The sequence below is a fragment of the Chroicocephalus ridibundus genome, chromosome 18 (genome assembly GCF_963924245.1).
Source record: "Chroicocephalus ridibundus chromosome 18, bChrRid1.1, whole genome shotgun sequence".
In the NCBI taxonomy this organism is placed as follows: Eukaryota; Metazoa; Chordata; class Aves; order Charadriiformes; family Laridae; genus Chroicocephalus; species Chroicocephalus ridibundus.
In genome coordinates, this window is record NC_086301.1 from 9178232 (window position 1) to 9202825 (window position 24594).

Here is a 24594-nt window from a genome sequence, read left to right on the forward strand (position 1 = left end):
AACTGGACTCTGTGCCGCTGATCACAACCCTCTGGGTTCTGTCACTCAGCCAGCTCTCGATCCACCTCACTGTCACCTCGTCTAGCCCATACTTTCTCAGCTTCCTAATGAGGATGTTATGGGAGACAGTGTCAAAAGCCTTGCTAAGGTCAAGGTAGATGACATCTACGGCTCTCCCCTCATCCAGCCGACCCGTTATAACATCATAGAAAGCTATCAGATTGGTCAGGCATGATTTGCCCTTGGTAAATCCATGCTGACCACTTCCAATAACTTCCTGTTCCTCTATGTGTTTGGAGACGACATCCAGAATGAGTCGCTCCATTACCTTCCCAGGGACAGAGGTGAGACTAACTGGTCTGTAGTTCCCTGGGTCCTCCTTCTTGCCTTTTTTGAAGATTGGAGTGATGTCAGCCTTCCTCCAGTCCTCAGGCACCTCTCCTGTTCCCCATGACTTTTCAAAGACGATGGAGAGCGGTCTAGCGATAACATCTACCAGCTCTCTCAGCACTCGCGGGTGCATCCCGTCAGGGCCCATGGATTTATGAATGTCCAGCTTGGCCAAGTGGTCTCTGACCCGGTCCTCCTCAACTAAGGGAAAATCTTCCTCTCTCCCGACCTTCCCCCTTGCCTCCAGGGTATGGGATGCGTGAGGGACGGCTTTATCAGTGAAGACCGAAGAAAAGAAGGCATTCAGTAACTCTGCCTTCTCTGTGTCTTCCACCACTAGGGCACCCGTCTCATTCATCAGTGGACCTATATTTTCCCTAGTTTTCCTTTTTCTGTTGATATACTGGAAAAATCTCTTCTTGTTATCTTTAACTGCAGTGGCCAAGCTGAGTTCTGGTTGAGCTTTGGCCCTTCTAATCTTCCCCCTGCATAGCTTTGTTATATCTTGATAATCCTCATAAGTTGCTAAGCCCCTTTTCCAGAGAATGTAAGCCTTCCTTTCTTTCCTGAGGTCCAGCCAAAGCTCTCTATTTAGCCAGGCTGGCCTTCTTCCCCGTCGGCTCGTCTTTCGGGACATGGGGATGGCCTTCTCCTGTGCTTCTAAGAGCACCTGCTTGAAGTATGACCAGCTTTCCTGGGTGCCTTTGCTCTTCAAAACTGCCTCCCGAGGGACACTCTCAACCATGCTCCTAAACAGGCTAAAGTCTGCCCTTCGGAAATCCGAGGTGGCAGTTTTGCTGGCTCCCCGCCTCCCTTCACCAAGAATTGAAAACTCTATCATTTCATGGTCACTCTGCCCAAGATGACCTCCAGCCTTTACATCCCCCACAAGACCTTCTCTGTTAACAAACAGTAGGTCCAGTAGGGCACTTCCCCTAGTAGGTTCCTTCACCAGCTGTGTTAGGAAGTTGTCTTCCACACACTCCAGGAACCTCTGGGACTGTTCCCTCTCTGCTGTGTAGTATTCCCAGCGGACATCCGGGAAGTTGAAATCCCCCACAAGAACAAGGGTGACTCAAGTTGCCTGGGGGGCACACGCTCCTCCTCCTGCAGCCCCGTAGACAGCCGGCCTTGTCCACAGTGAGCGTGCACCACTGGCTCATGAGGCGTCCCTCAGGGTGCCCAGCCCCGTCTCCGCAGGGTCACTGCTCAGCACATCAGGTCCCAGCCTGTCCTGCTGCCTTGGGGTTATTCTTCCCCGGGATGCAGGACTGGACACTTCTCCTTGGAATACCTCAAGACATTTCTGTTGGCCAATTCCCAGCGTCTCTCCAGCTGCCCCTGGACTCAAGCTCCATTTGGTCATCCATTGGATTGAGTGCACCCTGAGGAAGTTTGCAGATGATACCAAGTCAATTGGGAGTGTCAACCTGCTTGAGGGTAGGAATGCATTGCAGAGGGATCTGGAGAGTCTGGATCAAAGGACCAAGGCCAGTGGTCTGAGGTTCAACAAGGCCAAGTGCCGGGTCCTGCACTTGGGTCACACCAACCCCATGCAGCGTTACAAGCCTGGGGAGGAGTGGCTGGAGAGCTGCCCTGCAGGAAAGGACCTGGGGGTGTTGGTCGACTGCCAGCTGAATATGAGCCAGCAGTGTGCCCAGGTGGCCAAGAAGGCCAACAGCATCCTGGCCTGTATCGGGAACAGTGTGGTGAGCAGGAGTAGGGAAGTGATCGTCCCCCTGTACTCGGCACTGGTGAGGCCCCACCTTGAGTACTGCGTCCTGTTTTGGGCCCCTCACCACAAAAATGGTAATGCGGCGCTGGAGTGGGTCCAGGGAAGGGCAACGGAGCTGGTGAGGGATCTGGAGAATAAACTTTATGTGGAGTGGCTGAGAGAGCTGGGATTGTTAAGCCTGGAGAAAAGTAGGCTGAGGGGAGACCTTCTCACTCTCTAAAACTCCCGGAAAGGAGGTTGTAAGGATGTGGGGTCGGTCTCTTCTCCCAAGTAAGAGGCAATAGGACAAAAGGAAACAGCCTCAAGTTGTGCCGGGGAGGTTTAGGCAGGATATTAGGAAAAATTTTTACACTGAAGGGGTTATTAAGCATTGGAACAGACTGCCCAGGAAGTGGTTGAGGCACCATCCATGGAGGTATTTAAAAGACAAGCAGACATAGTGCTTAGAGCTATGGTGTAGTGATGGCTTTTGTCAGAGGTACCTTGGTGGTTGGACTAGGTGATCTGAAAGGTCCCTTCCAACCAAGACAATGCTATGATTCTATTCAACTTTCATTCCCTTTTCCAGTCCTTTTCCACTCCCAAGTTTTTCTCTTGGATCACCCTCATCTCCTCCCATACAAACAGCCAACTCTTTTTCACCGTTTCCTTGTTGGTCCTTCCCTTGGTGTTTCTGAGATGGTTACAGTGGCACTTTCCACCTTCCCCATGATGTCCATGACACCAGTAACCCTTTTTCTTACCTCTGCTGTCCTACAGCTACTCAAGTTGTCTTGCTAAAGGAACCACGACTCAGCATGAGCCATCTGCACATGCAATTTAATTGCTGGCGTGCTGGAGCTTCAGTGCTCAGGGACCTTGAGACACCTGGGGGCGTGGCCAACAGAAACCTCCTCAAGTTTTTCAAGGAGAAGGGGCAAAGTGGGAGAGGACCAGGTGAGGAGTGAGTCTGAGGAGAGGGGCCTGGGCATTTTGAGGGATGCCATATGAGCCTCTGGTAAAGGCTCAGCACCATTAAGGCCAGCTGCACATGGGGTGATGTTAGAAGGACCGTGGCCACCCAGACATGGGGATTTATCGTCCCCCTCGACTCGGCACTGGTGTGGCCACATCTGCTCTCCTAGTATCCCAGAATGGTTTGGGTTTGAAGGGACTATTAAAGATCATCTAGTCCTATGCCTGTTCTTTAGGGACATCTGTGACTTGATCAGGATGCTCAAAGCCCTGCCCTACCTGACCCTGAACACCGCCAAGGATGGGGAATCCACAACTTCTCTGGGCAACCTTTTCCAGTGTCTCACCACCCTCACTGTGAAATATTTCTTCCCTATGTCCAATCTAAATCTACCCTCTTTCAGTGTAAAGCCATTGCCCCTTGTCCTGTCATTACTGGCCCTGGTAAAACCTCTCTCTCTCTCTCTTATAAACCTCCCTCATAGATGAAGAGGCCACAAGAAGGTCTCCTTGCAGCTTTTTTGTTTCCAGGCTCAACAACGTCAACTCTCTCAGCTGTTCTTCCTAGGAGACGTCTTCCAGCCCTCCAATGACTTTTGGTGATCCATGTCTTGACCCGCTCTAACACCTTTAGGCATGAGGCATGTGGTGAGGGTTTCAGCTTTGGCGTTCGTGTCCATGGAAGGGCTACAGATGAGAGCTGCAGGTGAGGGATTAGGGTTAGGGTCCAGGCAAAGGCTTAGCAGGAGCTGCGTCCTGCCGAGTCTGAGGGGCAAGAGTGTGGAAGGCACTCAGCGTGTCTGGGCCCTCGTGGTGAGCAGAGGGAAAGCTCATGTGGTGATGACCAAAAGCATCCCCATTTCAATGAGCTGGGGGTTAGCACTGCGCCCCTTGGCTTGACCGGGCACATCCAGGGGGCTACAGCACACAGGATGTCTCTGCCTCCTTTCTTTGTCACCCTGCAATCACTGCCTCTGGCTTTCGGCTCTAATCAGCCCCCAGGCAGGCACGCTTCAATTGCCTGAAGCAGCTTCATCACCCACAGCCCTCAGCAGACCCTGCTGAACCTCCAAGGCTCTTTATTCCTGCCAGGGCCCTCCACACTCCGTGACCTTCCCCTGGGAGCTCGTTAACGTGAAGGAACTGTAATGAGTTTATTCTTGCATCTCAATTGGCCACAGGGTTGCAAGGGGACTTTGAGGGGAGACTGTCTCCAAGGAGGAGTTTTGCTAGAGTTTGCTGGAGAAGAAAAGTTTTGTTTAACAAGCACATAATGTAACATGGGCAGGGACATCGCTAGAGACATGAGTTGGTGACAAGGTTCTGGGCTGGAAATTTGGCCAAGAATAAGGCAAAGTTTACTGAATCTGCCACGCTGTCTCTTTAGCCAACTCACTAATTGTACGTATATTTATAATTTCCTATCAGTCTCTCCAACATATATCTTTTATGGTGATGGTTTGAGGAAGGTGGACCTTATTGGAGGCTTGGACTTGGCATATAGTGGAGGAATGCATTGGGTTTCTTTAATTAATTTGTATCATTTTTTTCCTTCTGGTTGCTCAAATTTAATAAGAATCCCTTGTCTATTTACAGCCAAGTCTGCGGGGGAATCAGGCAGGAATTGGTGCAAAGGAGCTGTTAACATTCAGCTGCAGACTCAGCACACAAGTCTGATGTAGGAAAAGAATGCAAGTCCCAGGCAGCCCCAAGAGAAACGGTGGGGAGGAGGAGGTGTGGGGGAAAGTTGTCCATATAGTGGGGGACCTCGAGGAGACGGCAGTTGGTTCTTCTCTGGTCTTCCTTAGGAGACCCTCTGGTTCAGTATCAGTTGGAGAAAGCTGCAAGCATTTCCTCTGGAAAAATAAAAAGACTAATAAAAAGCCCTTTCAAAATGAAAAATTTCCTTTTTATTAAGTTCTTCTTGAAACCTTCCACTTTAAGTCGACTCCTGAGACCTCTCCAATGAGCTGTACCAGGCTAGAAGCCCTGAAGGAAATCATGGAAGAGCTGTGGCTCATTAGGGCTTTCTGCACTTTAACGAGCCCCATGGGGCATTTGCTGCTGAGCCCAGGAATGCCAGGTACTGAGAGGAGCTGGAACAACCTGTGCAGGAATTCAAGTCAGAAGCAAACGCCAAAGTGTCTTGGAGCATTAATTGTCCCCACTGAGGGCCATTACAGACCAAGCCTCCCCATGGATTTGTTGGAGCAGGCAAGTGGAGGCTGTGATTACAGGGAGGCAAAGGCACTGTGCAGGTGGAGCTGGTGCTGAGTAAAGCCTTGATGTATTTTATCCCGCCAAGTGGCCAGCCCTGGGAAGGGGGATGCTGTCCCTCACACTGGCTCAGGGCTCCTCCTGGGGCAGTGAGGTGCGGGGTGTGCAATGCCGAGTGAAGGACAACGGCACCACACCTCCCGGCCTCCCTGGGGGGTGCGAGGAAGCAGTGAGGCCCCGCTTCCATGAGATTAAGGTGTCTCCTTTCAGGCCTTGGTAGCAAAGACAACCGCCACAGCCAAGGGGACAAAGACCTGCAGGCTGTGGACACCCAACCTGTTTCCTCCCCTTGCTCCCACTGGGGCATCTCCTCGCCTTTACTGACAGCTCTTCTTCCTCCCTGCCTGTTCCTTGGAACACCCAGCGTTGTGCTGGTCCAGGCTCCCTCTGGGTGACCTCAGCACTCACAGCACTGTCCTTCATGGGACATTTCTTTCTCCTCATGTCCAGTCTTCTTGGGAATGTTGATTTGGGATCCTGCCCAACTTTGATGTGGCAGCAATTTAAGACTGATTAACACAGGTTTTAGTTTTATGATGTTAACAATATTAATCACCTGGCAATTATCAAAATGATTTAACAAAATTTGCTATAATCAACACAGCGTCTTATTGACAGATTCAAACATGGCAAGGTTCGCCTGAGACATACGAGAGTTTATATAGTTTAAAGGGGAGTTATACGTAAGAAAGGGACTCTTGACCAAGGCCTGTAGTGACAGGACAAGAGACAACAGTTCTAAACTGAAAAAGAGTAGATTTAGCATAGGCCTGAGGAAGAATTTTTTTATGAAAAGGGTTGTGAGACGATGGAACAGGTTTTCCAGAGATGTTGTGGGTGCCCCAGGACATCGAGGATATCAGGCTATCAAAGCATGCAGGAGGATATGAGGATATGAAGATATCAAAGTGTAGATTTTCCAAGGATATCAAAGTATAGGTTTTGCGAGGATTTGAAAAGTAGATTTCATGAGGCTTTCGAGGATTGGATTTCAGAGTAGATTTCGCGAGGATTTCAGAGCTCATCTGCTGACAAATGCAGACGAAGGAAAAGAGTGAGTCATTCACTACTATTGGATTTCTCGAGGTGACCAAGATCGTTTGGTACCAGGAATTTACTACTTTTTGCAAAAAGAGAAACATCTTAATTCTATAGGTTAACCTCTGTATCTCTTTGTGTGTGCGCAATTCGATTTAAAAAGCTCTCTTGTAAGCCTTGTGTTTGTGTGTGTCTGTGTGTGTGATTTGATTCTGGAAGCGCATTAGAATGATGATGCTTTTGGTCATCGGCAGCTGAGTTTTCCCCTGGTCATCACGAGGGCAGAAACACGCGAAGTGGCTACGCACCCTTCCCCTCTGACCCAGCACTGCCCAGCTCACACTGAGCCTTTGCTGGACCCTAACCCTAATCCCTCACCTGCAGCTCTCATCTGTAGCCCTTCCCTGAACACCAATGCCAAAGCTGAAACCCTCACCACATGCCTCACGCCTAAACCCAAAGCCAACTCCCTAATCCTGTCCCTCAACCTCCTTTCGTCTTCAACCCCTCCCCTAAGTCTTACTCATGTTTCCCAGGATGTAGGAGGAGGGCAGGGATTGTGAAGTTCTGGAGGGAAAGGCCAGGGAGATGATGAGATGTTAGGGGCAGGCAAGAGGAGGATGAAGGCAAAGGTGCCCTTGCTGGCGAGTAGATTGTGGTGTCATTAATGCTGGAGGAAGCTGCGTGTGAGGAGCAGTGTGGTGAAGTGCTCGAGACGCCTGAGAGTTTCATCAAAGAGAGAAGGGAGCATGGGATAGGTGAAGGGAGAAGCGTGTGGGAGGGACAGCACTTGGCGATGTTCCTGCTCTTGAAATGCCTTAACTCTGGCCTAACCCTAAGCCTCTAGCCCTAACCCAACCCCCTAACCCACAAAGCTGAGCAGGACTCAGATCAATTACAAGAAGCCCTAAGAAGAATCATCCTGAGCCTCACCATGACCCCTAGCCCTAAAAGGGGAGCTCTTACCAGATTTGACCAGAGTTTTTGGTTCGCATGGAAGAGAACTGGTAACAGAAACCCCTAACCCAAAAGCCCTAGCGGCCTCCCTCGGAAACCCTAACCTTCCCTTGTCCTCCAAACCTCACTCTAAGCTGTTTTTCCCCCAGAGGCAGAGTGAATGCACAGGTTGTGAGGTCCTGGAACGGTCGCCTGACTTCGGAAGACGAAATGTCAGATGACATGTATCAGATCAGCTTGTGGGTGACAAGGTGGGTGATGGTGGGGAAGCTACTCTTATGTCAGCTGTGCCTCGGAACCTCACAGGTGAGTAAGAGGCAGGTGTCTGTGAAGGTGCCTGAAGTCAATTCTGTCTGAGAACCTCACAGGCCAGAAATAGTAAAATGGCTTGGCTGCTGATCGTGAAGTCACAACCTGTCTCTGCCAGTGAAAGGGAAGAAAGGTCCCATGGCTGGGTCAAGCACTGGGATAAGCCTGTTCTCAGCCACGGTCACCAGGCAGGCCAGCCAGGACAGCAGGGCATGGACACAAAAGGACTTTCTTTGGGTATTTTGGCACTCTAACAATGCTGGAAATGTGCATGGAGACCCCTCCAGTGGTAGTGGTGGGAAGGGATTCCCCTGTCATGGGGAATCTTTGGCCAGATTATCTCCAGCACCTCCAGTTTCTCTTCATGGAGTCAGAGCTTGGGCTTTTCTCCTCCTCTTGTTCTCTTGGACTTTGCTGGGAAACCCTCTCAGTATTGCTGCAGTCTCCACAGAGTGCCCTTCTTGGAGAGTGAACAGCCAAGCCTGAACTGGGGGCCATCTAGAGCCCTAATGCCCACCTGGGAGAAGGAGTTAACATTAAGGGGGACAAACGATTCACCACAAACTACAATAAGGTCACCTGCCCAGTGGATGAAGGGAAGGTGGTGGATGCAGTTTTGCTGGATTGTAGTAAAGCTTTTGATAGTGTCCCTCAAAGTCTCCTTCTGGACAAGTTGCCCAACTTGGAGATGAGCAGGTAGAGGATTGCGGTGGGTGAAGAACTGCCTGAACGGTAGGGCTCGACCCGGGCGTAGAGTTGCAGAGTAAGAAATCAAGGGCTGCGTGAGCCTCACAGGAGGGCAGGAGATGCTCTCATCTGGAAGGGCCATTTGTGCTATTGGCGATAGAGCCACGCAAGGCTGCCTTGGTCAGACACACTCATCCATTGTTCGTGTCACGTTAAACTGTGCAAACGTAGACATCTGCAGTGCAGTGACAGGACACAGGCCTTCTAACCTTCCCATGAACCTCCAACCTGAGCTTTCTCCCTGCACCCCCTTTGGAGGTGAACCTGAGCACAGAGCATGAGCCATTGGAGTTTGACCACTCAAGACCGTCTCCACCTTGGAGCTAATACGGGGCACAGCCAAGGTGGAGGCCCAGGGAGGAGGTGTTGCGGAGCAGCCTTTTCTGTTGCTGCAAACTAAAGCTAATCACAGACTGAATTTACTTATTTCCTGCTCCCTCCTTGATTTTTTTCTTTTTTTTTTTTTTTCCCTCTCACAAGCTTAGCAGTTTTCTTTTGAGCTGCCCAGTCTCATTTCTCAATTTCTCTATTTTTGAAAGTCATGTTCTGGAAGTTGCTCAGAGCCTGCTGATGACGCAAATGTCCGTTATTCTGATAGTCTTTCTAACGTTGTTAATGATGCGGTGGGTGTCTGGGGAGGAGCACAGGTAGCACTAGCATTGCTGTCGTCTCTCCTGGGCTTGTTCACTAACTGACTTATACCCAGGTAGGAACATGAGTCGGGGAGAAGTGTCCAGAGAACCCCATGCAGGTGGTTTCCGGGGAAATGACAGAGAGGAAAAGAGGTCACCGCCGTCTCCTGCGGCACCATGGAGTGAGGAGCGTGTTCCTGCATTGTGGCTTCTGCCAATGGTAAATCCCTTTCGGCATGCTCTGAAGTGCTGAGGCACCGTGGCGGCACAGCCACTGCCAAAAGCGGCTGCAGGCATCGGGGTGGCTTGGCTGGGCTCAGAGGAGCAGGTTTTGTTCGGCTTGGAGAAATGCCGCTGGTGAGACAGTCACTGTGCGAAGAGTCCTCCAGCAGTTTCCCACGCCCAAAGTCAGTCCAGCCCATGCACTAGGTGTGATCTCATGAAGCACCGAGTTATCTGGGCGTTAGAAAGAATATGCTGTAGGTTTGGGGCCGGGGGGTGGCGGAGTGTGTTTATACAAGCAGAAAATGCTGCTTATGGGCAACCTGCCTATAAATGCTTTCTTTCACTTAAAAATTTGTGCATGATAAATGCAAGTATCTGACGGTATTTCAGGAAATAAAAATCTTTCATTTTTCTACACGTCTTTGCATGCAGAAATGGGGAGATTAGGAAAGAAATCATGGTCACTTTTCCCTCACATAAACCCTAATTTTATCTTGCAGATTTTGAATGGCAGCTCTAGGAGAACTCACTAGGCAGGAGCAGTAAGAAAAAAAGAAAAAGTAATAGTGATCACGCTCTTAAGACTGCATGTCTCTGGGAATTCAAGCGTCCTCTTGAACAAGACATTTGTGTTGGTTTTTTTTCACTTGGCTAATGTGAATGCTTTTGTGACATGTTCTAAACCGCTATTCTCGTTATTCATATGTCAGAGTTTAAGATGACAAACAGAGCTGCTTGTTAATGGCTCACGTTCTTCACGTGTGAGCTGTGAGAAGTCCGTGTGCTCTGGGAAATGCAAAAGGGAAGGCTCAGTCTCCCAGCCGATGCGAGCATCGCTCTGCTCTGCAAGGGCTTACAGGGACTGGGGAACGTTTCTGCGCTGGGAACGGAGCCATGGAGCCCTCAGTAAGCTGCCATGAATCCATGCGACAGAGCAGCAGGGTCAGGAACAGGAACCGGAACCAGGCAGAGCTTGTCCAGAAGTTATAAAAGCCTGACCTTTTCAGGAAAACTAGATATCTCGGGAGATCACCCACTGATCTCCACTCCTCTACCTTTCATCGCCTTCCTTTTTTGAATGCTTTGAAAGCTCTTTGAGGTAGTGTTGTGATTGCTTGCATAACGCCTCCTTTTAGCACCCTGAACGCTCGTGATATATGCACAAATAGCACCTTTTCTGCCTTGTTGAAATGCCCCATGGGTGCATCAATGTACCTGATTCATTGACAGGTAGCAGTTTGTTTTCTTTCTTATAGACTTCACCTGTCAGCCATGTAAAAATGAATAATTTGGATCTAAGGCATGTCCCCCTGGTCTCTGTGTGTGTCGACAGAGCTTCGGGAGGTGGGGTCTTATCTCTGAGAAGAGCTGAGGGAACCCCCTCGCACTAAAATATAAGTGCGATCTGGTGTTGCCCTCCCCTTCCCTTCCCTTCCCTTCCCTTCCCTTCCCTTCCCTTCCCTTCCCTTCCCTTCCCTTCCATCATCCTAGAAGAAAAAATATTTTTTTCTGGTCCATACATCATTTGGACTGAAGAGATCTGTCCTGTTTTCTCCTGAGAAGCCTTTGCTCAACGAGCAACTGGTGTTCCCCTCCCATACAGCCATGCAGATCTCGTTTGGGCTTTCCTAATTACTGCAGTCACACCTGTGCTGGTCTCTGTAGTCTTTCACTGTGCTTGAGGGGTGCGTGATGGTGCGTGGGCCGCTGCCATTGTCCAGTGAGCGTGTTGTTTGGGTTGCTCTGTGGACAGAAAATGTCCCAAAGAAAAGGCTTGGAGAACCACACAGCAGGACCTGGCTTTCTTCTTCTGGGATTCTCTGACCACGCCAACCTGCAAGGCCTGCACTTCACAGTCTTCCTGATCATCTACCTCATGGTCCTCACAGGGAATGGCCTCATGCCAAAAATGCTGCGGGCTTTCCTGACGGGAGACAGCAGCATCTCCTTCCTTGGCTGTGCTGCCCAGCTGTATTTCCTGGTTTTGCTGGGCAGCACCGAAAGCCTTCTCCTGGCCTCCATGGCCTACGACCGCTGTGTAGCTACCTGTGACCCCCTGCACTATGGCCTCATCCTGAATGGGAGGCTCTGTGTGAGACTGGTGGTGGGCTCATGGGTGGCTGTCATCCCAGTACAAGTAGGGCAGACTTACCAGCTGTTCACTTTGCCCGGCTGTGCATCCCATAGCCTTCATCACTTCTTCTGTGATGTCCCCCCTCTGTTGGAACTGGCCTGTGCAGACACTTTCTGGAACCAAGCGATGCTGCACACCATCACCTGCTCTTTGCAGTCCTTCCCTTTTCCTTGATGGTCGTTTCTTACACTCAAATTGTCAGGGCAATGCTGAAAATGCCTTCAGTTCTGGGCAGACGCAAAGCCTTTTCCACCTGCTCCTCACACCTGGGGGTGGTGACTCTCTTCTATGGCTCCATCATGGTTGTGTACTTTAAACGACGGTCAAGAGACTCTGCAGACACTGACAAATACCTTGCCCTGTTTTACACAATTGTGACCCCCATGCGCAACCCCGTCATCTATAGCCTGAGGAATAAGGAAGTGAGAATTGCCCTGAAGAGGCTCCTATGGAGAAAGTGATAGAGCAGAGTATGTGAAAGGAGCCCAAATAGTACCAAAAGTCCCAACAAGGTACTCGGTTGTGTGAACACAGGTGTCCCATAGTAGCTTAGACAAACCCGTCTCCTGCCTGGCTATAATCCTCCTCAGGAGGGGGACAGGTCTCCCGGGGCATTCCTGGTATCTCTGATAGCTCCACCTAGGTATCTTCACACTCCAGAGCAGCTTCAGCTCCCCTGGAGAGCTGACTGCAAACAGCTTGTTCAGGCTGTGTCTGCCCAAGCTGCCAGTACCTTTAAAGGAAAACAGTCGAATCAGTCAAGAGGGATTAGAGGGTGACTCATCCAGTGAGAAGAAGACGACTAACCTCAGGCTGGGAAATCATTTGCTGGACCCCATTGACTATCCAGAGTGTCCATGGATGGCATCAGCTTAGGAGAATTGAAGGACCTGAAAGTCATCTTCCCCTCCTGTCATACTTTGCATTGAGCTGTACAATGCTTGACAAACTCAACATGAATAGATCAAAAGCAAAAGCAAACCCGAAATCACTAGGAGATTTTCATGACACAAATGGGCAAAGCTGTGAGTAACAGAGCCTGAAATCGACGTGCAGCCTGCTTTGAGCAAGAGGTTATACTGGAGACTTCCCGTGATCCATTGCCACCTGAATGGTTTTATGAGTCTACACAGCATTTGTTCGAAACTGACTTTGCTGATAAGATGGAGAAACAAGACTGAGACTGATTGACTGAGCTTTTGCAATGTCTGCCTTAGAATGAGATGGGTTCTCCCTGTGTCTCTCCAGTGGTGGCAAAGTGGGCTGAGATCATCACGTGCACATGGAAACCAGTGACGAGTGGCGTTCCTCAGGGGTCAGTACTGGGACCAGTGCTGTTTAACATCTTTGTTGGTGACATGGACAATGGGATTGAGTGCACCCTCAGCAAGTTTGCCGACGACACCAAGCTGTGTGGCACAGTCAACACGCTGGAGGGAAGGGATGCCATCCAGAGGGACCTGGAGAGGCTTGAGAGGTGGGCCTGTGTGAACCTCATAGAGTTCAGCCAGGCCACGTGCAAGGTCCTGCACCTGGGTCATGGCAACCCCAGGCACAAATCCAGGTTGAGCGGAGAATGGCTTGAGAGCTGCCCTGAGGAGAAGGTGGTGCTGGTGGGCGAGAAGCTCAACACGAGCAGGCAAAGTGCACTTGCAGCCCAGAAAGCCAACCGCATCCTGGGCTGCATCAAAAGAAGCGTGGCCAGCAGATGGAGGGAGGTGATTCTGCCCCTCTACTCCGCACTGGTGAGACCCCACCTGCAGTACTGTGTCGAGCTCTGGAGTCCTCAGCACAAGAAGGACATGGACCTGTTGGAACGGGTCCAGCGGAGGGCCACAAAGATGATCAGAGAGCTGGAGCCCCTCTGCTCTGAGGACAGGCTGAGAGAGTTGGGGTTGTTCAGCCTGGAGAAGGGAAGGCTCCGCGGAGACCTTACAGCGGCCTTCCAGTCCCTAAATGGTGCCTACCGCAAGGATGGGGAGGGACTTTTTATCAGGGAGTGTGATGACAGGGCACGGGGTAATGGCCCCAAATTGAAAGAGGGTAGATTTAGAATGGATATCAGGAAACAATTCTTTACTGTGAGGGTGGTGAGGCACTGGAAGAGGTTGCCCAGAGAAATTGACAATGCTCAATCCCTGGAGGTGTTCAAGGCCAGGCTGGGTGAGGCTTTGAGCAACGTGGTCTAGTGCGAGGTGTCCCTGCCCAGGGCAGGGGGGTTGGAACTGGGTGATCTTTAAGGTCCCTCCCAACTCGAACCATCCTGTGATTCTGTGTGATTCTGTAAAGATATTAAAGTGATCTGTCCCCAGATACCAAGCACTGAGGAACAAGCATCAGGGTGACCATCTGCACACAAACATTAACAGCTGACCAAATGGAGCTTGAGGCCAGGGGCAGCTGGAGAAATGCTGGGATTTGGCCAACAGAAATGTCTTGAAGTTTTGCAAGGAGAAGTGTCCAGTCCTGCACCCCGGGGAAGAATAACCCCAAGGCAGCAGGACAGGCTGGGACCTGATGTGCTGAGCAGGGACCCTGCGGAGATGGGGCTGGGCACCCTGAGGGACGCCTCATGAGCCAGTGGTGCACGCTCACTGTGGACAAGGCCGGCTGTCTATGGGGCTGCAGGAGGAGGAGCGTGTGCCCCCCAGGCAACTTGAGTCACCTTCCCCTTTCACTCAGCACTGCTGTGGCCCAACACACACAGCTGTGTCCCAGTGTGCGGCTCCCCATTTTGGAGAAGTGGAGAGGACCAGGAGAGTGTCCAGAGGAGGTCTGCCACATTGGGCTTGAGGGCCCAGTGCACGTGTGCTTTGTGGAGAGGCTGAGGGACCTGGGCTTCTCTGGCCCAGTGGCAGGGAGGCTCTGGGCAGTATTGGAATAGCCTGAAACTGGTTGCAGGGTTGCTTGTGAGATGATGGATCTTCTCTTTGGAAGGAAACAGCAGGAGAAAGAAATAATGCAACAAAGGTCAGCTTGGGGGGTTGAGACTGGACACCAGGAGAAAGAAATGCCACTGCAAGGGCAGTGCTGTGCTGCAACAGATCACCCAGAGGGAGTCGGGATCAGCCCAAGGCGTTGTGTTTCAGGAACAGCCAAGGACGATGGAGAGAGGTCAGTAAAAGCAGTGAGATGCTGAGGGGAGAGCAAGACGGGGAAGCAGGGGGGATGTCTGCAGCCTGCAGGGGAAGAGGAGCAGATGTGGGACACCATAGCACAGTCAGTGGTGGAGACGATCAAGGGAGATGGCAAGGCTGAAAGCCCCCAACAGTGCTTATGTCTTTCTCCTCTTGGCTGTGGCTGTTGTCTGTGCCACCAAGGCTACCAGAAGACACCTTATCCTTACAGCACTAGGGCCTTGGCGCCTCCTCTTCCCCACCCGGGAGCCGTCATTCTGTGTTTCTGCCCTTGGCGTTGCACGTCCTCCCATCACAATGCCCCAGGAAGAGCCCTGAGCTGTGGTTGTGGGGCAGGATCTCCCTTCCCAGGGGCTGGAGGCCAGGGCTTGGCCCTTTGCCTTCCTCTCACACATTCAGGAGTAGCCAGCATCAGACACCTCTCCATTGCCTTTGCCTACCTGCCCTCACTGCCTCCAGTTTTCCCTCAAACGAGCCCCCAGGAGCCTTTGGCAGTAATGGCCCTCAGTGGGACCCATTAACGCTCCAAGAAACTTTCATAATTACATCTGACTTTGACTTCTGGAGAGGTTTCATCAGCTTCCCCTGTGTCTGAGCTTCATGGGCTCAGCACCAAAACCACCAGAGAGGTCAATAAAATGCCTTGAGCTGGTCCTCTGCCATTAAACTGGTCCAGGCTCCTGGGATGGAGGAAAGTCATGGCATGGAGCTCCTCTGCCAAGCGTGAGAGGAGACGAGCAGGCGGAGAGAGGTTAAAGGCAGCTGGGAGTGGGAGGACTCTGAGAGCTCACAGAGAGAGAAACCTTTACCGCCCTTGACACGGTAAGTCTCTGGGTGCAGGGCAATGCCGCTGCAGTTCCTGCAGGGATCTCCTAAAGCTCTCATAGCCCAAAACCTATGGGATCTCTCTCCTGGGTAGAGCAGGAGGACATGCCCAAGATCAGAGATTCTCTGCTGCACCATCAGAGGCAGTGGACATTTCACAGGGACTTTTCCAGAAGCACCTCAAGACAAGCGCTACCTGGGAGTTGTCCTGGTTTCAGCTGGGAGAGAGTTCATTTTCTTCCTAGAAGCTGCTGTGGTTTGGATTTAGTATGAGACTAACGATGATGAGACATTTTGGTTGAGTTGTTGCTAAGTAGTGTGTATGTTAAGTCAAGGACTTGTTCGGTTTCCCGTAGAAAGTGAGAGGGAGCACAGGCAGGACAAGCTGGGCCTAGGAATATTCCATACCACAGACGTCATGCTCAGTATAGAAATGGGGGTTGGCCGGGCGGCAGGAATCCGTGTTCGCTGCTCGGGATGGGCATCGGGTGGTAAGCAATTGTACTGCATCACTCCTGGTTTCCTATATTCTTTTACAATGATTGTCATTTTCTTTCCCGTTACTGGTCTATCAAACTGTCTGTATCTCAACCCATGAGATTTTTATTCCTTTTTCTCCCTCTTCTCCCTGTTCCTCTGCAGGGGGCCAGGGGGGAGCGAGTCAAAAGCTGCGTGGTCGTTCCCCCCCGACAAGGCTGAGGAGTGAGCTGGCTCTGCTCATGTCACTGCAGCTTTAGGACAACCAGGAGCTTCCTTGAGGTTTTCCTGCAGGAATATGCTGAGCAGCTCCTCTGCGTTACAAGTGGATTACAGATGAGGTAACTAGTGAATGTCAGACGCTGTAACCCCTTTCCCAAGTCCCCGCTGCTGTGGAGCAGGGATGACTCCTTGGGAGCCCACAAGCAGAGCTCTGCTCCTCACGGCACACTTGGCCAGCAACAATGAGAGCTCCAACAAGGGCAATGCAGAAAGCTCCCGGAAGGAAGGACACAGGCAAAGAGTGTTTTCGGGGCTTGGGTTTGGAAGGGCAGGCAATGGGAAGAGATTTGCTCAGAGCTGTCCTGACCTGTGAGTGTGCTTTCCTCCTTTGGCAGTACCTCGGGAACAAAGGGATCCGATGTCCAACGGCAGCTCCATCACCCACTTCCTCCTGCTGGCATTCGCAGACACGCGGGAGCTGCAGCTCTTGCACTTCTGGCTCTTCCTGGCCATCTACCTGGCTGCCCTCCTGGGCAATGGCCTCATCATCACTGCCGTAGCCTGTGACCACCGCCTCCACACCCCCATGTACTTCTTCCTCCTCAACCTCGCCCTCCTCGACCTGGGCTGCATCTCCACCACTCTCCCCAAAGCCATGGCCAATTCCCTCTGGAACACCAGGGCCATCTCCTACTCGGGATGTGCTGCCCAGCTCTTTCTCTTTCTGCTTTTGATATCATCAGAATATTATCTTCTGACAGTCATGGCCTACGACCGCTACGTTGCCATCTGCAAACCCCTGCACTATGGGTCCCTCCTGGGCAGCAGAGCTTGTGTCCACATGGCAGCAGCTGCCTGGGGCAGTGGCTTTCTCAATGCTCTCCTGCACACGGCCAATACATTTTCAATACCCCTCTGCCAAGGCAATGCCCTAGACCAGTTCTTCTGTGAAATCCCCCAGATCCTCAAGCTCTCCTGCTCAGACTCAGACTACCTCAGGGAAGTTGGGCTTATTCTATTCAGTGCCTGTTTATTCTTTGCGTGTTTTGTTTTTATTGTGGTGTCCTATGTGCAGATCTTCAGGGCTGTGCTGAGGATCCCCTTGCAGCAAAGACGACACAAAGCCTTTTCCACGTGCCTCCCTCACCTGGCCGTGGTCTCCCTCTGTATCAGCACTGCAGTATTTGCCTACCTGAAGCCCCCCTCCATCTCCTCCCCATCCTTAGATCTGGTGCTGTCAGTTCTGTACTCGGTGGTGCCTCCGGCAGTGAACCCCCTCATCTACAGCATGAGGAATCAGGAGCTCAAGGATGCCCTGAGGAAACTGATTGGACGTTTTTTCATCAGCCATAGATTGTGTACCTTCCTCTGCAAATGATTCCCTGTATCTGTTGTGATGGGTCGAGCCTATCATTATTCATCCCCCCCCTCCTTAAATATCCACCTGTCTTGTGTGACACAAAAGATTTGTGTAAATGAAGACTCAGGCGCTCTGTGTGTTTAAATAAAATAAAAGAACCAGCGGCAACTACTTTTTCTGAGACCCAGCAGCAGCAGCGCCGAATGGATGGGAAATGAGAAGACCTTTGTGGCTGCAGCAGCCTGGGGCAGGCTGTCCCAGTGCCACTCTGTCACTGGGGCGGCAGGAGCTGCCTGAGGGTCCCCAGGGCCAGGGCTCTTGTACCGGGCTGGGGAGAGGGGATGGCACAGAGGGGCTGCAGACCCCTCAGAATATCCCGGGGAGGAGGACACGGGGGCCCACTGACTGCCTTTTCCTTGTGCCCAAATGCCCCCCGTCTCTGGGGCTGACCCTCCTCTGCCCCCCAGCAGCTGCGGTGCCCTTCAGAGGGGCTGTGGCTGTGGAGTGAGTGCCCAGAGCTCTGCAGCACCCTGGGGCGGGCTCTGCTGTTGGGCCAGCGCAGACTGGGCTGGGATGGAGAGAGGGCAGGGGAGGTGGGAGAGCTTGGAGGGAGCTGGGCTGGGCTGGAAAGCGCCCAGGAGGAAAAATCCTCGGAGTGCAGCTTGTACCGTGTGACCATGCGGGGTGAGGACTCTCACCAGAGTGTTTGTGGTGCAGAGCCAGGGCTTGTGGAAAGGGTTAAAGCCAGGCAGGTGCAGGAGAGAGGAGGCTGGTCTGTGCCCTTGGTGGCATGGACAGCCTTTCTTACCCACCGGTCTGTCTCACCGACCGTTTCCAGCACTGGTTGCTCACCCCAGGCTTATGGGTGAGTACGACTGCGAGGCCATCTCCATCCTCCTGCTGGGCTCAGGACCTGGATCAGGGGAACGTCCAGCCCTGCCCGGGCTCTCTCCTGGCCCAGACCTGGAGCAGGGCTGTCTGCACATCCCCATGTGGGACACGGCTGGTACTGGGGAGGGATCGGTTGCTGGGGGAGCTTCCAAAATATGATGCTCATGGGGAGCTGGGACAAAGACGACTGCCCAGGTGATGGTGCTGGGGGGCTTTTACCCACCCCTGAATGCACACTACTGTGTGGTGTGCCTTCACAGCAGGGCTGTTGGGGCCATGTGTGGGGCTCCCGGTGCAGGGACAGGTCATTGAGAGGGACCATGAAGCAGCTGCCCAGAGGTGACAGCAAGGACAGGTTACACAGAAGGAATTTACAAATTGCCTTTGTTGTGGAGGTATGCTTTAGGGAACAGCAAAGCTCGCCTGGAGTTGGTGGCTGTAAGAGAAGTGAAGAGCAAGAAGAGGAGCTTTGGTCGTTCATGAGAGACCAAGGCTGAACATGGAATATGCAGGGCGGCTGCAGAATGGGGAGGGGGATTTCATAAGAGCAGACACAGGTGCGGCTGAGGGACTCAAAGGCTTCTTTGCCTGAGTCTTCACTGAGAAGGTCTCCAGTCCTTTGTGATCAGGGAAGGGGTTCAAGGAGGAGGAGAGCGTGTGTCGGCAAGAACCTCAGGAAACCCAGGAAGGGCCAGTGCCAGTTTCTGCCCCTGCAGGGGACTCACCCTCTATCACTGAGCTCCTCTTCTCTAGCCCAGGAGAAAGCATGGTGGGAAGATGCTGAAGAACCTTTCCACCTGATGGGTGCAGGAGGTGGTGTACTGATAATCCCATTGCCCCTCACAACCCCACCCCCTGGCTGCTCCTGTTACCATCACTACAGGTGTAAGGTGATCAGCAGACTGATCTTGTCTGAGTGACAAGAGCTTCAGCCACAGACTTTATTGTTCAAGAGGGTTGTGGTGGGTGACCCTGGCCAGCAACTAAGCACACACCAGCCACTCGCTCACTCCAGCCCCAGCACAGAAGGACGGAGGAGAGAATCCTGAGAGCCAAAGCAAGACAAACTCATGGGTTGAGATAAAGAGTTTAATAGATGAAGGAAGAAGAGGGAAAAAGAAAAGAAAAACCTAACACAAACGATGCAAAGGCAATCAGTCACCACCTCCCACAAGCAGGCCAATGCCCAGCCAATCTTGGAGCAACAGCAACCTTGCAAAGACTACCTCCCAACTTCATTACTGGGCATGACATTATAGGGCATGACTTCTCCCTTTGGTCTGCTTGCTCCCTAATGGTGCATGGCAGTCCAAGGCAAACTGAGAAACAGGAAGGCGGCCTTGATGCTGTGCAAAGCCCGGTTGAGAAGCAGCTAAAACTTCAGTGAGTTATCAATCAGCCATGTTTCACTCACACATCCAGGTACAAACAGCAGCGTCCAGGCCGATATGAAGAAAACGAACTCCATCCCTGCCAGACAGAGTAACGGTAGAGCTGGGAGAGTTGAATCCTTCCCAAGGATCTTCTCTCTCAGAGGCAAATGACCTGGGGCTCTTCCTGGGGCAGTGTCACGTGGGGTGTGCGATGCAGAGTGTAGTACCACACCTCCCAGCCGCCCTGCGGGGGTGCAAGGAAGCACCAATGCCCCAGTTCCATGAGATTAACGTGCCTCCTTTCAGCCTTTGGTGGCAGTGACAACTGGTACGGCTAAGGGGACAAAGACCTCACTTCTGCTGGGGCCTTCCTGCCCTGCCACTGCCCTTGCCTGTGTCCATCGCAGGCTGCCCTACGCTGTCCTACACCTGCCGCCTTTTCCCTGCAGGCTGGGGACACACGACCTACTTCTCCACCTTGCTCCCACCATGACATCTCTCTGCCTTTACTGGTAGCTCTTCTTTTTCCCTGCTGTTGCCTTGAAACACCCGGCATTGTGCTGATCCTGGCTCCTCAGGGTGACCTGTTCTACCACAGCACTGCCCTTCAAGGGACATTTCCTTCTCCTTATGGTCAATCTCGACTTCCCAAGCTGCACTTTGTGATGGCTTTCCTTTCTCAGGTGGTTTCCCAATACCAAGGAAAGCTCTGTCATCTCTGAAGCCACCTGGAAACCACCTGAAACTGCTACTTTCTGGCTACTCTTTTACTGTCATGAACTGCCATCACCAGACTAGAGAAGTCCATGTCCCTCGGCCTCTCCACACAGGTCATGTGAAAGAAAAGAAAGACCAGAGAAAGAAGCATTATGAGACCTGTTGCTCACCAACTCAAAGCAACTTATGGCAAGACCAAGACTGGTGGCAGCCTGGGCTGCAGTGTTCAAGCCCTGGTGGAATTCATGACCTGAAAGGATATATGCCAGGTGAAAAGTAGAGTCAAAAATCTAAACCTTGGGAAGGAAAGCTTCAGGATTTTTAGTAACTGATAAACGGGACACATGTGAACCTCTGGAATTTCATCAAGGCCAAGTGCAATGTTCTGCACCTGGGTCGGGCCAATCCCCAGTATCAAGACAGACTGGGGGATGAATGGATTGAGAGCAGCCCTGTGAAGAAGGACTTGGGGATACTGGTGGGTGAGAAAATGGACATGAGCTGGCAATGTGTGCTTGAAAAGCCAATCATACCCTGGGCTGCATCAATAGAAGCGTAGAGGAAGGGGATTCTCCCTCTCTACGGTGATCCCATGCTAGTTCACCTGGAAGACGACGTCCAGTTCTTCCGCAGCACAAGAAAGACATGGACCTGTAAAAGAGGGTCAAGAGAAGGATCACAAAAACAGCTTGAGGGCTGGAATAACTCTCCTATGAAGAAAGGCTGACAGCCTGGAGAACAAAAAGCTCAGAGGAAATCTTCCTGTGGCCTTTCAACACCTAAAGATGGCTTAAAAGGAAGAGAGAGAGAGATTTTACCAGAGACAGTAATGCCAGGACAAGGGACAATGGTTTTAAACTGAATGAGGGAAGATTTGTATTGGATATAAGGAAGAAATGTTTCACAGTGAGGGAGGTGAGGCACTGGAAAAGGTTGCTCCAAGAAGCTGTGGATGACCCATCACTGGAAGTGACAAAGGACAGGTTGGACGGAGGTTTGAGCAACCTGATCTCGCAGTAGATTTCTCTGAAAAGAAGGGAATAAACTAGATGATCTTTAAAGGTCCCTTCAAACCCAGAACATTCTGGGATACTAGGAGAGCAGATGTGGCCACACCAGCGGTGCTGAGCCTTTACCAGAGGCTCATATGGCATCCCTCAAAATGCCCAGGCCCCTCTCCTCAGACTCACTCCTCACCTGGTCCTCTCCCACTTTGCCCCTTCTCCTTGAAAACCTCGAGGAGGTTTCTGTTGGCCACGTCCCCAGGTGTCTCAAGGTCCCTGTGCACTGAAGCTCCAGCACGTCAGTATTTAAGGTTCATTATTTATGGCTCATCCTGAGTCCTGGTTCCTCTCCCAACTTGAGTAGCTGTAGGACAGCAGAGGTAAGAAAAGGGGTTCCTAGTGTAAACAAGTCATGTCAAAGGTGGAAAGCGCCACTGTCACCATCTCAGAAACACCAAGGGAAGAACAAAGAAAGGAAGCAGTGAAAAGGACTTGTCTGTTTGTATTGGAGGGGATGAGGATGGTCCAAGAGAAGAACTTGAGAGGGGGAAAAGAGTGGAAAAGGGAATGAAAGGTGAAGCAATGGATACGATGAGGGCTGTTAGGGGGTACCTGTGGGGCAGCCCTGCATGTGACCAACACTGTCTGCAGCAGGAGAAGGAAGCGGCCGTTGATCTGACTGTACTGGCATCTCATTCACTTCCATGGTCACAGGGAACCCAAGCACTTCCCCCACCATCATCAAGGGGAGAGAGAGAGAGGAAGAAATCAGCATTACTCAGCATTTAGGCACCTCAGGAGGTCTCTGCTCGTAGCTGCTGCTCCCAACAGGATGAGCTATGGGATCAGACCAGGTTGCTAAGGAATTTATCCAGTAAGGAATTAAAAATACTAAAGGATGAAGACAGTGCAGCCCCTCTGGGCAACCTGCTCCCATGTTTGTCTCTCCTGATGAGGAAGAAGGTTTTCCTTATCTCTAGCTGTCCTGGTTCTGGTGGGGATAGGGTTAATTCTCCCTGCTCTTCCATGCCATGTGAGCCATGCCCACCCTGAGCTGCCGGGGGAGGGGACAGGACATCTCCGCTTGGAGCGGGTTGGGGCGTCCAGGGTCCGGTCAGTGAGCAGCGGGGAGCGGCAGCTCCGTAATTGTGTTTGTATATTCCTCTGTCCCTGTGATCGTTGTTGTTTGTTTTCTTGTTCCCTTTGCTGTTCTGTTAAACTGCCTTTGTCTCAACCCAAGAGTTTTGCCTTTTTCTTATGATTCTTCCCATATTGGGAAGGCCCGAGTGAGCAGCACGTGGTTCTTTGTTGGCATCTGAGGCCAAGCCACGACAGTCCTTTTTGGCGCCCAACTTGGGGCTCGAAGGGTTGAAATAACAACAGAATCCAACTAGAGCTTGTAAAAACAAATTTGTTGTATGCATTATTGTATTAGGTAAATAGTCGCTGGTCACCATGTTGCTTGGTTTGTTCTCGTGGCTGTGTTATGTAAATTCCTATATGGCTCATGTACTCCCTGCGATGATGTTTCTCACCTCTGGGAGAGGGATGAGGATTATCATTCTGCTGTCCTGTGCAATATTGGCTTATGATATGATAACATCACTGTTCCAACAAATATTTTGGGGTGTTTATGTGCTATTGCTATCCTACCCGTACATTGGACACCATCTCTCACAATTTATTAATAATTACACCCCGTCTGGGGGGGAAACAGAGGGGGGACACTTTCCCCAGCTCTTTTGCCTCCCTTTTCTCCCTCAGGTCAGGTATGACAGCTTTTGAGAATGTTGAATATCCTTGGGATGCTCAAACCATTGTACTGGTCCTAGTGTTATGTCTCCTGAACGTGTTCCAGGTCTTGGTTAGGGTTAAACGACTATTTAAGACTACCACCTGGAAATCTGCTCCGAGGCTGGACAGTCAGGGGTGGCATGGCATGTGGGAGAACATGGGCAGGTATCTAGAGAACTTCTCGCCTCCAGTGGTCTGGGACTTCACCCCTGAACAATTACAGGACCCTGACAGAGTGGTAGAATATCTGAAGGGAAAATGCTGTGGCTATTCTGGAGAGGCACAACTCACCGCACTCTGCTGGGCCCTGGCCAGTATCTACCAGGCACTGCTCAGTGGTACGCAGCACCCTCGGGGGAAAGAGATGGAGACCAGGCCGACAGACAGTGTGGCTACTGCAACCCCTGCGACAGACACTGCGGCTACTGCAACCCCTGTGACAGACGCTACGGCTACTCCAACCCCCTCTGTGGAAGCCGCTGCCGCTGAACCAGGGAACCAAGGAAGTGGACTACCATGGAAAGAGGTATCCAGTGCCTGAGAGAATTAGCCGTGCGGGAGATGGTTTATTATGACTCGGATGATGCAGACTTACCCACAGACCCTGATGAGGTGCAATGCACAAGGCCCACGTGGCAGAAGTTTGTACGGAGCGCACCATCGTCATATGCCGACTCACTGGCAGTAGTGGAATGGAAAGGCGAAGAGGGACCAAGGGTGGATGAGGTGGCTGGCCGGCTCTGGCCATATGAAGAAAGTCTCTCTTCCCCCCTTGTCTCAACTGGGGAGAAACTGTCGCGGAAGGTCCAGCAACTTGAAGAGAATATGTCCTACTCCCCACCTGTATGGGCCAGCGTCTCAGCTCTTAGGAGCAGGCGTTTCCCCACTCAAGAGAGAGAGTACAGAGGGTACACACCACGAGGCACCCTGTGGTTCTACCTGCGTGACCACGGGGAGGACATGAGGAAGTGGGATGGACAACCTACTTTGATGCTGCGGACATGGGTACAGGAGTTGCAAGGAAGGACAACCACAAAAGGGGATCCCTCCAGGAAAAGTGCCGCCCCGGTCTCCAGGGGGCAGTTGCCCAGACAGAGCAGAAGGCCTGATCTTGCTTCTGATCCTCTTGAAGGAACTTCCAAGTCATTTCTGCAAGAAGTGAGTACCAGATAGTATGACCAGGATTAGAGGGGCCCTGCCTCCGGCCAGGTGGAGGAAAGGGACAACCGGGTTTATTGGACAGCGTGGATCCGATGGCCTGGCACATCAGACCCACAGGAGTATAAGGCTCTAGTGGACACGGGTGCACAGTGCACCCTAATACCATCAAGCTACAGAGGGGCAGAACCCATCTGTATTTCTGGGGTGACAGGGGGGTCCCAAGAGCTGACTGTAC